Below are 12,787 nucleotides of genomic sequence, written 5' to 3' on the forward strand. Positions count from 1 at the left end.
AAAACGTTCACCATCTTTTAAAACTGGAATAGGCTTTGAAGGTTTCTTAAGAATCTTCGACAGCTTCCAAAAAGGTTTTGAATATGGTTTCAATTTTTCAACTTTAGTCTCAAGATTTTGATTTCTCAGAAGAGTAAATCTATGTTTAATCTCTTTCTGTAAATCTTTATAAATAGTGTACTTATGTTATACGTTCGGCTGAGCAGTCACAAAAATTTAGAACTACTTATTTTATACTATCCGACGTTTCGTCACTGGTCAGTGACATCTTCAGGGGAAACTGCGGGGATTTATTACAAAATTAGAGGCTTTTTAGCATAGTTTTACAAAAAGTTATAGTCTAGCTGATTGTCTGTGGTTATTGTGTCTGTGACTTACATATTATTTGTTCGTTCCTTGTCAAGATGCTTTTTAAAGCTAATCGTCAATACTGTTTGGAGCGATTTTGGGTACATGCTATAGTTTTGGTGGTAACAAAATTGTTTTTAATATTAAATTATTTTCGACAAACCAATATTTTAAATTAGCTTACAACTCTGTTTGCTGTGGACCTATTGCGATGGCGGATGGGAACTGATGGGTAATAGTTTGGATTTGAGAGGGGTTGGAATTCGATATTGTTGGTGGGGAGATTGAAAGAGAAGAGAAAGAACTAATTGGCTGAAGTGTTTGTGTTGGGTGCGATACTTGACAAAACTGCTGCGTAAGCTGTGTTGAGTCCGTCGAGATCAACTCGTTTGTTGACTGTGTTGGGTGTGTTGTGTATATGGCACATTTCTAGGAATGGGAGTATATGGGTACGGTTGCTATGGTCTACTATCACTGTTCCACTGAAGTCCCAAACAGTATTGACGATTAGCTTTAAAAAGCATCTTGACAAGGAACGAACAAATAATATGTAAGTCACAGACAATCAGCTAGACTATAACTTTTTGTAAAACTATGCTAAAAAGCCTCTAAATTTGTAATAAATCCCCGCAGTTTCCCCTGGAGATGTCACTGACCAGTGACGAAACGTCGGATAGTATAAAATAAGTAGTTCTAAATTTTTGTGACTGCTCAGCCGAACGTATAACATAAGTACACAACATCCCAACAGTCGAAAACTCATCAAAGTTTATAAATAGTTTTAAAAACAAGGTCACGAGAACGTTGATATTGACGTCTGCGGACATTTTTCAAACGAATTAGAATTTGAAGATTTTCGTCAATTATTGGTGAATCAAATTTCACTTGAGCCTTTGGAACAGAATAATTCCTGGCATCAACAATTGCACATTTTAATGCTTCCAAAGCGGAATCAATATTCACTTCGTTTTGCAAATCAAGCTCATTATTGAAATTTCTCTCAATATGAGTTTTGTATCTTTCCCAATTAGCCTCGTTGTAATTAAAAACAGAGCTCATAGGGTTTAAAACTGATTCATGTGATGAAGAAAAAGTTATTGGAAGACGGTCAGAATCAAAGTCAGCATGTGTGATCAAATCACTACATACATGACTTTGATCTGTAAGCACCAAATCAATTGTTGAAGGGTTTCTTACAGAAGAAAAGCATGTAGGACTATTCGGAGACAAAAGAGAATAGTATCCTGAAGAACAATCATTGAATAAAATTTTGCCATTGGAATTACTTTGAGAATTATTCCATGAACGATGTTTAGCGTTGAAATCGCCGATTATAAAAAATTTCGAACGATTTCTGGTGAGCTTTTGTAAATCACCTTTAAAATAATTTTTGAGCTCGCGTGTGCATTGAAATGGTAAATATGCTGCGGCAATAAATAAAATCCCAAGTTCAGTTTGAACTTCAATTCCCAAAGTTTCAATAGCTTTCGTCTCAAGATGAGGAAGAGCACGATGTTTGATTCGGCGATGAATAACAATTGCAACTCCACCGCCGGAACCCTGAATCCTATCATATCTATGAACCACGTAATTGGGATCATATTTTAATTTTATGTTGGGTTTCAAAAATGTTTTAGTAATAATTGCAATATGCACATTATTTAGCGCTTTATTTAGAGCTTTTTAATTATTTATTTTAGATAATTATTTAGAGATTTAGATAATTATTTAGAGCTTTTTAATTTATGCAATATGCATAAATTAAAAAGCTCATTCTCATTGGCCTTCAATGAGCGAGCATTCCAATTTAATATTTTAATTGTTTTATTTAAAAGCATTGCTAAATTTTAAATTAGAAACAATTTTAATACTAAAATTTGTGCCTATTTGGATGGCTTCAAACATTGATTTTGCCTGCAACATGGCGTTCATAAGATCGAACATTGCCTGTTGCAAAAAAGAAAGTTTACCTGCCGTAATAGGTCCCAGGCAGTTGACATTAGAAAAAATATTTTCGCCAGCAATATTAGCTGGAGTAATAGGTGTACAATTATTTTCTAGCGTGTTTTGCTTACCCATATTAACGGTCATTTTCGAACTACCAACACTAGGCGGTATAATGTTCGAACTACCTGTAACCTGTGCATAAGTTAAACGGGTATGCAAAGGAGTAGGCAAACTATGCGTCACTGGTACGCTTGGAGAATTTTGTTTTGAGTTTTGTTTACATTGCCTTGCCTTAACAATTGCTAAACGGGCTGCTTAACAAATGCTAAACGGGACATATGATTGCCGTTACAATTCGCACAGCGAAAATTCTCTTTCTCAGGACATGTGTCCTTTCTGTGAGAAGAGTCTCCACAAATGAGGCATTTTTGGTCCATGTTACAAAACTTTTAACCATGGCCATAACGTTGGCAAACACGGCATTGGGTGATATGCTTTTCACCTCCGCCAAACTTTCGATATAATTCCAATTTTACACGCACGTTATATAAAGCATGTGCTTTTTCAAAAAAATTTAAGTTATTAACCTCACTGCGGTTAAAATGAATTAAATAATTTACAAGGGAAATTCCAGTTCGCTGACTGTTTTCACCTCGTGATTTTTGTTTCATCAGAATTACTTGGGTAGGGGCTATACCAAGTAATTCTGTCAAAGTAATTTTGATCTCATCAACGGTTTGTTCGTTAGTGAGGCCTTTCAATACGACCTTGAACGGCTTGGCGCTCTTCGTATCATATGTAAAAAATTTATACATCTTTTCAATTAAATACTGAATAAGACGATTCCTATCTTTCAATGTTTGGGCTAGTAAACGGCATTCGCCTCTTCGGCCAATTTGATAAGTAACTTTGACGTCGGAGAGAAACGTAGGAAGTTCTCTTTTAAAAATATTAAATTCAGAAGCAATAGTTACCACAATAGGTGGAACTTTCTCCTTTTTTACAGAAATTTCACTTTGAATAGTTTTACTTTCGAACATTTCAATTTCGCCGGCTTCTTGCTCAGGCAGAATATCATATAAATTTTCACTGCATAAGCTAGGCTTAGAAAGAGATGTCTCTCTTTTCCTCCCCGTAGCGATGCGTGGTTTCTTTTTTCGTCCTGCCATTTTAGGCGATACGAAAAAAGTTCAGAAATAATATCAAATAACAAGTATTGAGAAAGAAAGAAATAGGTAGTCTTGAGAAAGACACACTTTAAAAGACAGACTGACAAAACACAAACTTTGAAGCTATAGGCAGTCAAAGACCAGTCCACAAGCAACCGGAAATACGTCTGATCTGTCGGGCAGCTCAAGACGCACTGTCAATGCTCCCGTGATTTTCCGCATGAGCTCAGTAAGAAGCCGAGCCGCTTCTAACTCCAATCTGGGTAGCGAGATTTGCTTAATAGGTGCTACCGCAGACATACGTCCAAGCTGAGTTCCAAACTTGTGTAAAGTTTTTTGGAGTAGCAATCCGTAACCAGATAGCGCTACCAGTACCGCCAGCCTCGTACACCAGCGAAAAAAAATGTATTGTAGCGCTAAGGTCACCAGGCGGCGCTAGTGTACAAGTGATTTATAACGCAATTTACTTTGTAAAATTCACACGAAAATTTTGATCTATATTGTTCTTGCTTGGACGTCTGTCTGTGGTGCTACCTTGGTTTTGCTGGCTATTAAAGATGTTTTAATTATCCCGTCGTTCCCAATTGACCTAGCACACACAACAGCAGCATAAGCGGCTTCTGAGGCGTCAACAAACCCGTGCAGTTCTATTTTACCACCATGATTGGCAATCCACCTTGGTAGTTTGATCGCCTCGAGTAGATGTAAATTCTCCTTTATTCTATCCCACTCGTCGTTAACCATCGTCGGAATGGGATCGTTCCATTCCGAATCGTATACGTACTATAACCGGAGCGATCCAGCCTTCTGGATCGAACAAGCGAGCTGAATCAGACAACAGCTGCCGCTTCGTGTTTAACTTGTTGACATCAAACTTAACTCGAAAGGAAAAAATATCTTCTTCGGGAAGCCACCAAATCCCCAAAGCTTTAACTGAATTTTCTTCTTCGGGGAGCTGCAACGGAACTGCTGCATGATTTACTTCAGTGAGAGATTCCAACAATTCTGGAACATTCGACGACCACTTTCTTAAGTTGAAACCGGCTGATGATGTGACTTGAATGATCTCGGTTTTCAATTTAATTGCATCTTCCAGCGTATCAGCACCGGACAAAAGATCGTCCACGTAAAAATTCTGTTTGATTCGGTCTGCTGCCATAGGAAATTTCGTCTGACAATCCCTTGCTGCTTGCTTCAAACATTCAATGGCCAAATAAGCAGCACAAGCTGTGCCGTATGTCACGGTTAGTAATCGATAGTGTTCGATGGGTTGGTCAGTTTCTTCCCTCCATAATAATATTCTTTGAAAATCAGCGTCCTCTTTGTGTACCTTGACCTGGCGGTACATTTTCTCCGCGTCTGCCATAAAGGCTACGGCATATGTCCGAAATCGCGTAAGTATTGCAAACAAATCTTCGTTGATGTTAGGTCCGACAAGCAGTCTATAGCCTGTATCAGACTAACCGTTATAGCGGTTGACCGTTACCGTTCCGTTCCTTTTCGACCAATCAGAGCACAGCGGTCGACCGTCGCTTGTTGTTGTTGTAAAAAATAGAATTATTTCTATTTTTGCCGCCAACCGTTCCCAACGGATGGCGACTGCTGTCATTGCCATGGCGAAGGCAAACGTGCCTTTTCACACCTACACAAATTCACATTTAGAGACATGTCAAATAAAAATGTGTGTTTCTCTTTTTGGCACACACGACAGCCAGTCAAAACATTGATAGCACCGGCAACGCTGGTTGGCGATGTCAATTTTCGACCAATGCACACTGGCCAAAATGAATCCAATTTCCCACTAATTAAAAGTCGCTGGGCTGGATACCTTAAATATAGCATTTCTTATGTAAATTTAGCCAATAAATCGATAGGTGATATTTTCATTCTGTGCAGGGCAACTTCCCAAAACTGTCGAAGAAGTTTATCAACATTCAACTGAGTGTGTAAGTTGATAATTGACGGGTATGAACGTAAAGCTACTGTCGCACCGATTTGACCCGCTACAATCCAACCAAATGTAGATTTCACTGCAACAGGAATGCCGTCTTCGTCGTTCAGTTTACCCTCTTCCAATATATGAAGAAACACGTCTGCACCGAGAATGAGATCTATTTTTCCCGGTTTATCAAATTCAGGATCCGCTAGCTGTAGTGACTGAAGACATTTTAAACGACGTAGATTAATTTTGTGCTCAGGAAGATTGCGTGCCAGTTTGGGCAATATATATGCTTGTGTTCGAATAACCAGTTTGTAGTTGAAACGCGACGAAATGTCCAAAGCGACAACTCCTCTAGTTTCACCTGTTGTAGTATCCGAGATGCCACTCACTATAGGATTAGAATTCTTCCGCTGCAAAGCCAAACGATTTAAACGATTCTCAGTAATAAATGATGCTTGTGATCCGGAATCGATCATTGCACGCGCTTCTAAAAATTGCTTTCTCCCTTTGGCAAGAACAATAGCCGTCAGTAACACGCTGACAGAGAGATGAAAACAATCCATTTTGACATTTGTTGCGCAGGATACTGCCACTTCACTTGTATGCGATATTTTTTCATCGCCTGAACTCGATTGTTTTTCCACTGGGTTATTGCTATTAGATGTGGCAACACTGCTTGGACATAAAAGAGTGTGGTGTTTTTGCTTACACTCGGCAGTGCGGCAAACAGTCTTTGATAAGCAGGATTAAGCACAATGGTTACCTCTGAGACAATTGAAACATAGTTTTGCACGGTGCGCTAGCTCTCGTCTTTCCTGTACAGTAGCTGACTTGAACTCGTTGCACTTGTAGATAACGTGATTTTCCGAACACATTGGACAATTCTGTTCCTTCACGGATATCATACTTTTGACTTCCTTTTGATTGTAGATTTCCTTTCATCTCTAATGAAGTCGCGCTTCGACTCATTCACCCGTCCACTGAATGCAGCACAGGTCTCAAAGGCATCGCATTTTCTCTTCAGGAATTTTAGCAAATCATCGAAAGTTTGATTATCGATATCAACTATATATTGAGCCCACTGCGCCACGGATCCCTGGTTTCATACTCCGGGCCCATAGCTTTAAGCTGACGCATAACTTCGTCGGAAATTGATACGAGCTTCCTCACATTGGGCAGATTTAATGTTTTGATTACCGGTTGATCACAAAACTCCTGTATAAGCACAGCTATAGAGAATTTCGGTTTGTCGTAATACTCGATCAGAGTATCCCATACTTCTTTGTAGTTGACATCCGTAATTTTGTATGTACTTACAAGGCTTTTGGCCTCCCCATCCAAATGTGACAACAGCAACTGCAGTTTCAGAGCGTTGGTGAGATTTTTGTTATCCACACTGCTCAAAAACAGATCCTTAAAAGATGGTTATTGTTTTTTTTACCTTTGAAGACGGGAAGAGTGTAGGACGGTAACTGGGTGTCTACTGGCTCTGCATTTTTAACTCGAAGTTGGACAGCTAACTCGTCTGCGGAAGTTGAAGCTGCAACCTGCCGGGTTAATAATGTCTGCTGTGTTTCCAGAACACTCGAATCGCCTCTTCCAATTGATTTGGATGATTTATGTATGTCGCATCACTGTTCGTGCTTCGACGCGAGTTCAGCGATGCATCATGGCCGATTGCATCATCCACTAATTGGCTTGTGAATAATCCTTTTGTCGCATAAAACAATTCTAGAAAATCTATAACGAGCGTCTTAGCAGAGTGATTGAGATCAATCAAAGAAATAGTTATCGGTTTCCGTTATACTCTACTAAATTTTTTGGAAATAAATATTGAAATTCAGTCCGCAAATATATATTTCGACTGTGACGTACAGTCTTCCTCAGTGCTTATGTGGACTGGTAAAGAGCAAAGCGTAAATCCTGTTTCTTTATTTGTAGTAGGTAAAAATGAAAATTTAGCACCCTTAATTGGAGTTAGGTAGGGAATTATGCGGTCGATTGTTTACCGTACCATGTCTGGGGTTTTTGGGAAGCAGATTGAATAGCCATGAGGGGTGATTACCTGCGTCTTTATTGAGAAGCGTGCATGAGTGTTGTTTATAAAGTGGATGTTCCTCGTTAAAAATATGTTCAGCCACTTTTGATTTGAAATGGTGTGGTGGGGCATTTGTTGAAACTTTACTTGCTTTGGTCACTTCTGTGAAATGTTCTTTGAGACTTATCCCTAGGTTACGTTTAGTTTGTCCAATGTAAACCATGTCACAGTGACTGCATGCAATTTTATAAATTCCAGCTTTGTTCAGGGTATCAATAGGGTCTTTGGTAGACCCTAATTTTGTTTTGAGTTGGGTATTTCTACTAGTGTAGACAATATCCATCCCAAATTTTCTAAATTTTGAACGAAGTGGGCGTGTCAAGTTAACGTCATATTCAACGGCTACCCTTTTCAGATCTCCTGTTATTGGGGTGAGTGTTGTAAAAGATTTCCGAATTTGAGCACGCTTCTTTTTATCAACAATGGCTTGAATGATACTTTCATTGTAGCCATTAAGTTTAGCAATTTCGAAAATATATTCCAGTTCCTTTTGCTTGGCTACTTCACTTAGAGGTAAAGTTTCCATGCGGTGGATCATATGATGGAAGGATGCCATTTTATGCTGGAAGGGATGGTTTTCATTTTTACCTACTACAAATAAAAAAACAGGATTTACGCTTTGCTCTTTACCAGTCCACATAAGCACTGAGGAAGACTGTACGTCACAGTTGAAATATATATTTGCGGATTGAATTTCAATATTTATTTCCAAAAAATTTAGTAGAGTATAACGGAAACCGATAACTATTTCTTTGATTGAGCATAAAACAATGTTGCAAAGTCTGTACGGAAATTAATAACGGAGGAGAGCTCTGCTGGATCCGATAGTTCCTCGATTTCCGTTTGAATACGATCGAAGCTTTCTTCCAGTTCATGAAGTTTACGAAGTCGATCCTCTACCTCGTACGCCGGGGCTTGCCACTCTTTCAGTAATTTAGCACTCGCGTTTTCACGTTTTAGCCGCTCGAGGGCTAGATTCCGCTTATGAAGTAATGATTCCATAATGGCCAATTCATTATATTCGGTTTCGAAGGACCATGGACATGACGTAAAAGAAAACGCGGGTGTACTCAAACGCTTTTATTCTCTAACTAATTATTTTTTACCGGAAACAGTGTATTTTTTTTTGCTTTACTTTCTTGACTACACTGAAAATACGTGAAATTTTCTTGAAACTGATGAAATGAAAGTGTTTCTTTTTCGCTGGGTAATAACCCTTATGCATCCATTAACACCCATATTTGTACGTATGTACCGATACTTCCAGCATACCCCCTGCAGCGCTACAATGTCGAAATTGTGGACCCTCAATAAATCAGAAAGAATGCGGGTACTTCCCAAAAAATTATGGGACTCGTAGTTCCATGATCCAAGTTTTCAATCGTTAGTCCGTTTCGTTGCTATGCCGATTGTGCCGGTCCGAATTTACATTGTTTGCTTCCTGTACTGATGATTTCTACGGCTGGCTTGTAAGGCCTGCACCAACCCCCTGTCTCGCCGGAAGACCATCGTGTCAGCATTGTTTAGAGTCCCACGTTGACACCAGCCACTCCACTCACAACCAACCCAACTGGTCTAGATTCAATTCTAGCGGACACCGGGAGATTTTCTGAGGCGAAAAACCTCTAGGATCACGCCTTCCATCGCATGAGGAAGTAAAGCCGTTGGCGCCGGTCCGTTAATCAACGGGCCGTAAGTTAGGGTCCTGGGTAGAGTCGCCTCCCTGGGCATTGGTGATTGTCACAACAACCAGGGGTCCCGGACTACCGGGAAAAACCGGGAGAATCAGGGAATATCAGGGATTTAATTTTTCGATCAGGGAAATCAGAGAATTTTAAAGGTCATCAGGGAAAATTTCTGAGGCTTGGGATTTTTTACGAAGTTGATTCCGAATTGAATTTATTTCGATGTGGATGTTAACCAGCAACCTGAACCTAAATCTGAAGGTTGTGGTAACAACACTCAATGATAATTAGGTTACTTAATTTGCATTTTCAAAATGAGTTCAAAATATGCAAAAAATAATCGATCATTTTTTAAATGACTGAAACTATGCACTCGTACTTGGTTCAGCAAACAAGTATTTGTTCCTTGTAGAAGAATTTTCCTGAAAAGTAATTTTCAAGAAGAACGTATCCATTTCAGCATGTAGGCTTTATTTAACCCTTCCCGCGGAGTGATAGGGTTTTCCCTCGACACATGACCTTCAAACCCTTCTCACTCAGCAACAACATGCACAATTTGCACAAACTTAAAGATCGATCTGTTCCAAAAATTTCGAGTATATTTGTTAAACTGCAATCAAGTTCAGATTTCAGTTGAATTCCCGCGGGGAATGTTGTACAGTAAATCTTCCTGAGAATGAATTGTAGGGAACTGATGATACCTTGTACAGGGCTCATACAATTAGACAATACAACAGTAGTGACTTTAGTGATATCAAGAAAAAGTGACTTTAAATTTTTCGAAAAGTATCCAAATAGATACCAACAAGTCATTCAGTAACTATATATATCGCACGCTTAGCATTGGAGCTAATAGCGGTCTCGATCAACTAAATTAGTTGAGAGAATTCGTTATCGATATTGTTTTTGGCACATTTTGCATGTGTAGGATAAGTACAACGATACACCGTGCCCCAGTGCTGAGTCGAGAAGATTTCCAGCTCGAAAGAATCCTCAACTCGATCGGGAATCGAACCCGATATCACAACCATGTGTAGACTGACCAGATTTTCTCGGAATAAAAACGGGACAAATGAGTTCAAAAAACGGGACACAGGATAAAATTGATTTTTGCAAATTTTTACAAACCAAAGCATGCAAACAGTTATTCATTGCTTTGATGAACTTACTCGATCCTGAAGAGTGTGATTTTTTGCAGTGAATTCCCGAAATTTGTCACTTGATGATCGAGATTTTGACTAACAATTATCATGGTCTCAACTTTCAATCGCGACTTTTTCGTCAGTTCACGATAGGGAATGTCCTTCCAGTGGTGCGGTACTACCAGGAAGGCATAAAACGTACTCAGTCATATTAAAAAATTCTGGCTGCTTGGAAACTTATTTTCCATTTAGGAAAATTTCAATGCAAATCTCTATTTAAGATTTTTTCAAGGAGTATCCGAAAACGGTATAAAACGGCAAAAAGACAGAACGGTTAAAAATAGTCGAAAAAACGGGACTGTCCCGTTCAAAAGAAATAGGTGAGTAGTGAGACGGAGAACATGGTAGCTTGTGTACCGCTAGTGTCTCAATAAAAAAGTTTTTTTTGTGTGAAATCAAATGCTTCAGGTGATCTAGTACTAGTGATCCGACGGCCAAATTGGATACCTGAACGGATAAGTAGAAGTGTCTTTGCATGCTTTCGATTTATTCGTTCTTTTATTGATTTAATTTGTGTCAGCGCCGACCATCGCGTCTATATCACATAGACGCTACGGCTGCTGGGTGAAATATTTATTGTTATATTTTTCCATTGTTCGCTGCCTTTTGCCTTCGCCGTTGCTGCTGGACGAGTCCAGCCGGCGGTTGTTTGTGCGTTTGATATGGACTGTGCAAAATGTGGTAATATAGTTCGTGTTAGCGATGATCCCGTTGTTTGCGTGGGTAAGTGCAAGTCTCGATTTCATCGAGTTTGCACACCGCTCACTAGAATAGCGGCGGAAGTCGTTAACGATAATGAGAATAATGTTTTTAAATGTGCTGTATGTTTATCGGCCCAAGATGATGGCGGGATGGATGATGTTTTGAGTGGTGAGATGACAAAGATGATGGGTACTTTGTTATCTATCTCTGAGTCGCTTACAAATACTCAAAGCGGAATCGAAACTAAGATAAACATCGCGGTTGCTAACGGTATCGATACTATTTTGAAATCGATCAGCAATTCTCTTCGTGAGAGCATGGCATGCATTGAAGCCAATGTTGCCAAAAAGCTTGAAGATTTCAAAATAGAAGTAATCGGAAATGTTAATCGAGAGAAAAGTGTGCCAATGAATAGAAAGAGATCTAGAACTGAGAGAACGGTTCACTCTGAACTGGACTCTATTCCCAATTAGAAAAAAATTATTTCGAATAAATATGATGAACCGATTGAAGACGCGATTATGCAAGATAACGAGGTTTTTTCTCAAAAATCTCCGACATACGCGAATGTTTTAGCGGGATCGATTGGGAATACGGTAAATAAATTAAAGCGCGCTGAAAACCGTAAGACTCGGCCGGTCATTGTGATTAAACCAGTCGACACTAGAGTTTTTTTGAAAGAAAATTTGGATCCGAAAGTACACAAAATTAGAAACTTTAGGAACGGGAAAGCTGGCTCGATAATTGCTGAGTGTGCAATAGGGGATAATATTGAAGACGTGAAAAAAAAACATTGAAAGCAATTTAGGTGAAAGGTACAATGCTGTTATTCCTACAAACGCTAAGCCAAAATATAAATTGTGGGAATGAGTGATCAATATTCCCCCGAAGTCTTCATTGACTTATTTAAAAGTCAAAATGATGGCATCGGAATCAATGAAGTCAAAGTTATTGCGCAATTTGAAAATTTACGCTTCAAATACAATAAATATAATACAATTGTTGAAGTTGATAGGGACACATTCGACCGCCTGATGTCTGCTGGTAAAGTAAGCATTGGGTGGGAAAGGTGTTCTGTTCAAGAGGCCATTAATGTTTTACGTTGCTTCAAATGTGGAGAATTTGGTCATAAAAGCACAGAGTGTGTTAATTCCGAAACATGCTCTAAGTGTAAATTGTTTAAAATCTAATAAAGACTTCAATTTAAATTTGGACGCTAAACATCCAGCATATAGTACACAGTGTCCAGTATTTCGGAGACTGTTTGAGAAAAGAAAGAGCAACATGTTGTTAAGTAAATAGCAGCTAAAGAAAACGCAATGTGAAAGGAAATAAGAAATGATTTATTTGAATATTGCTGGTTTATCTACAAATTATGTTGCTTTACGGCATCTTGTGGAAACAACACGTCCAATGTTAGTATTGCTTTAGAAAAGTGGTGGGATAATTTTATTGACTTGAGTAAATTAAATGTTATTGCTGGCGATTTTAATATCGATTGGCTTAATATACCAAATTCGAACCAATTGAGGCAATTAGCAGATTTTTTCAATTTACAACAAACGGTTTTTCAAGTTACAAGAATTTCCAGACACTCTCGTACAATAATTGATCACGTGTTTTCGAATTTTGATAATGTTCATTCTTTCACTGAGGCCGATTATAAAATCACAGATCATGAGACAATTTGTGTT

This window comes from Wyeomyia smithii, chromosome 1, assembly GCF_029784165.1.
Source record: "Wyeomyia smithii strain HCP4-BCI-WySm-NY-G18 chromosome 1, ASM2978416v1, whole genome shotgun sequence".
NCBI classification, from domain to species: Eukaryota; Metazoa; Arthropoda; class Insecta; order Diptera; family Culicidae; genus Wyeomyia; species Wyeomyia smithii.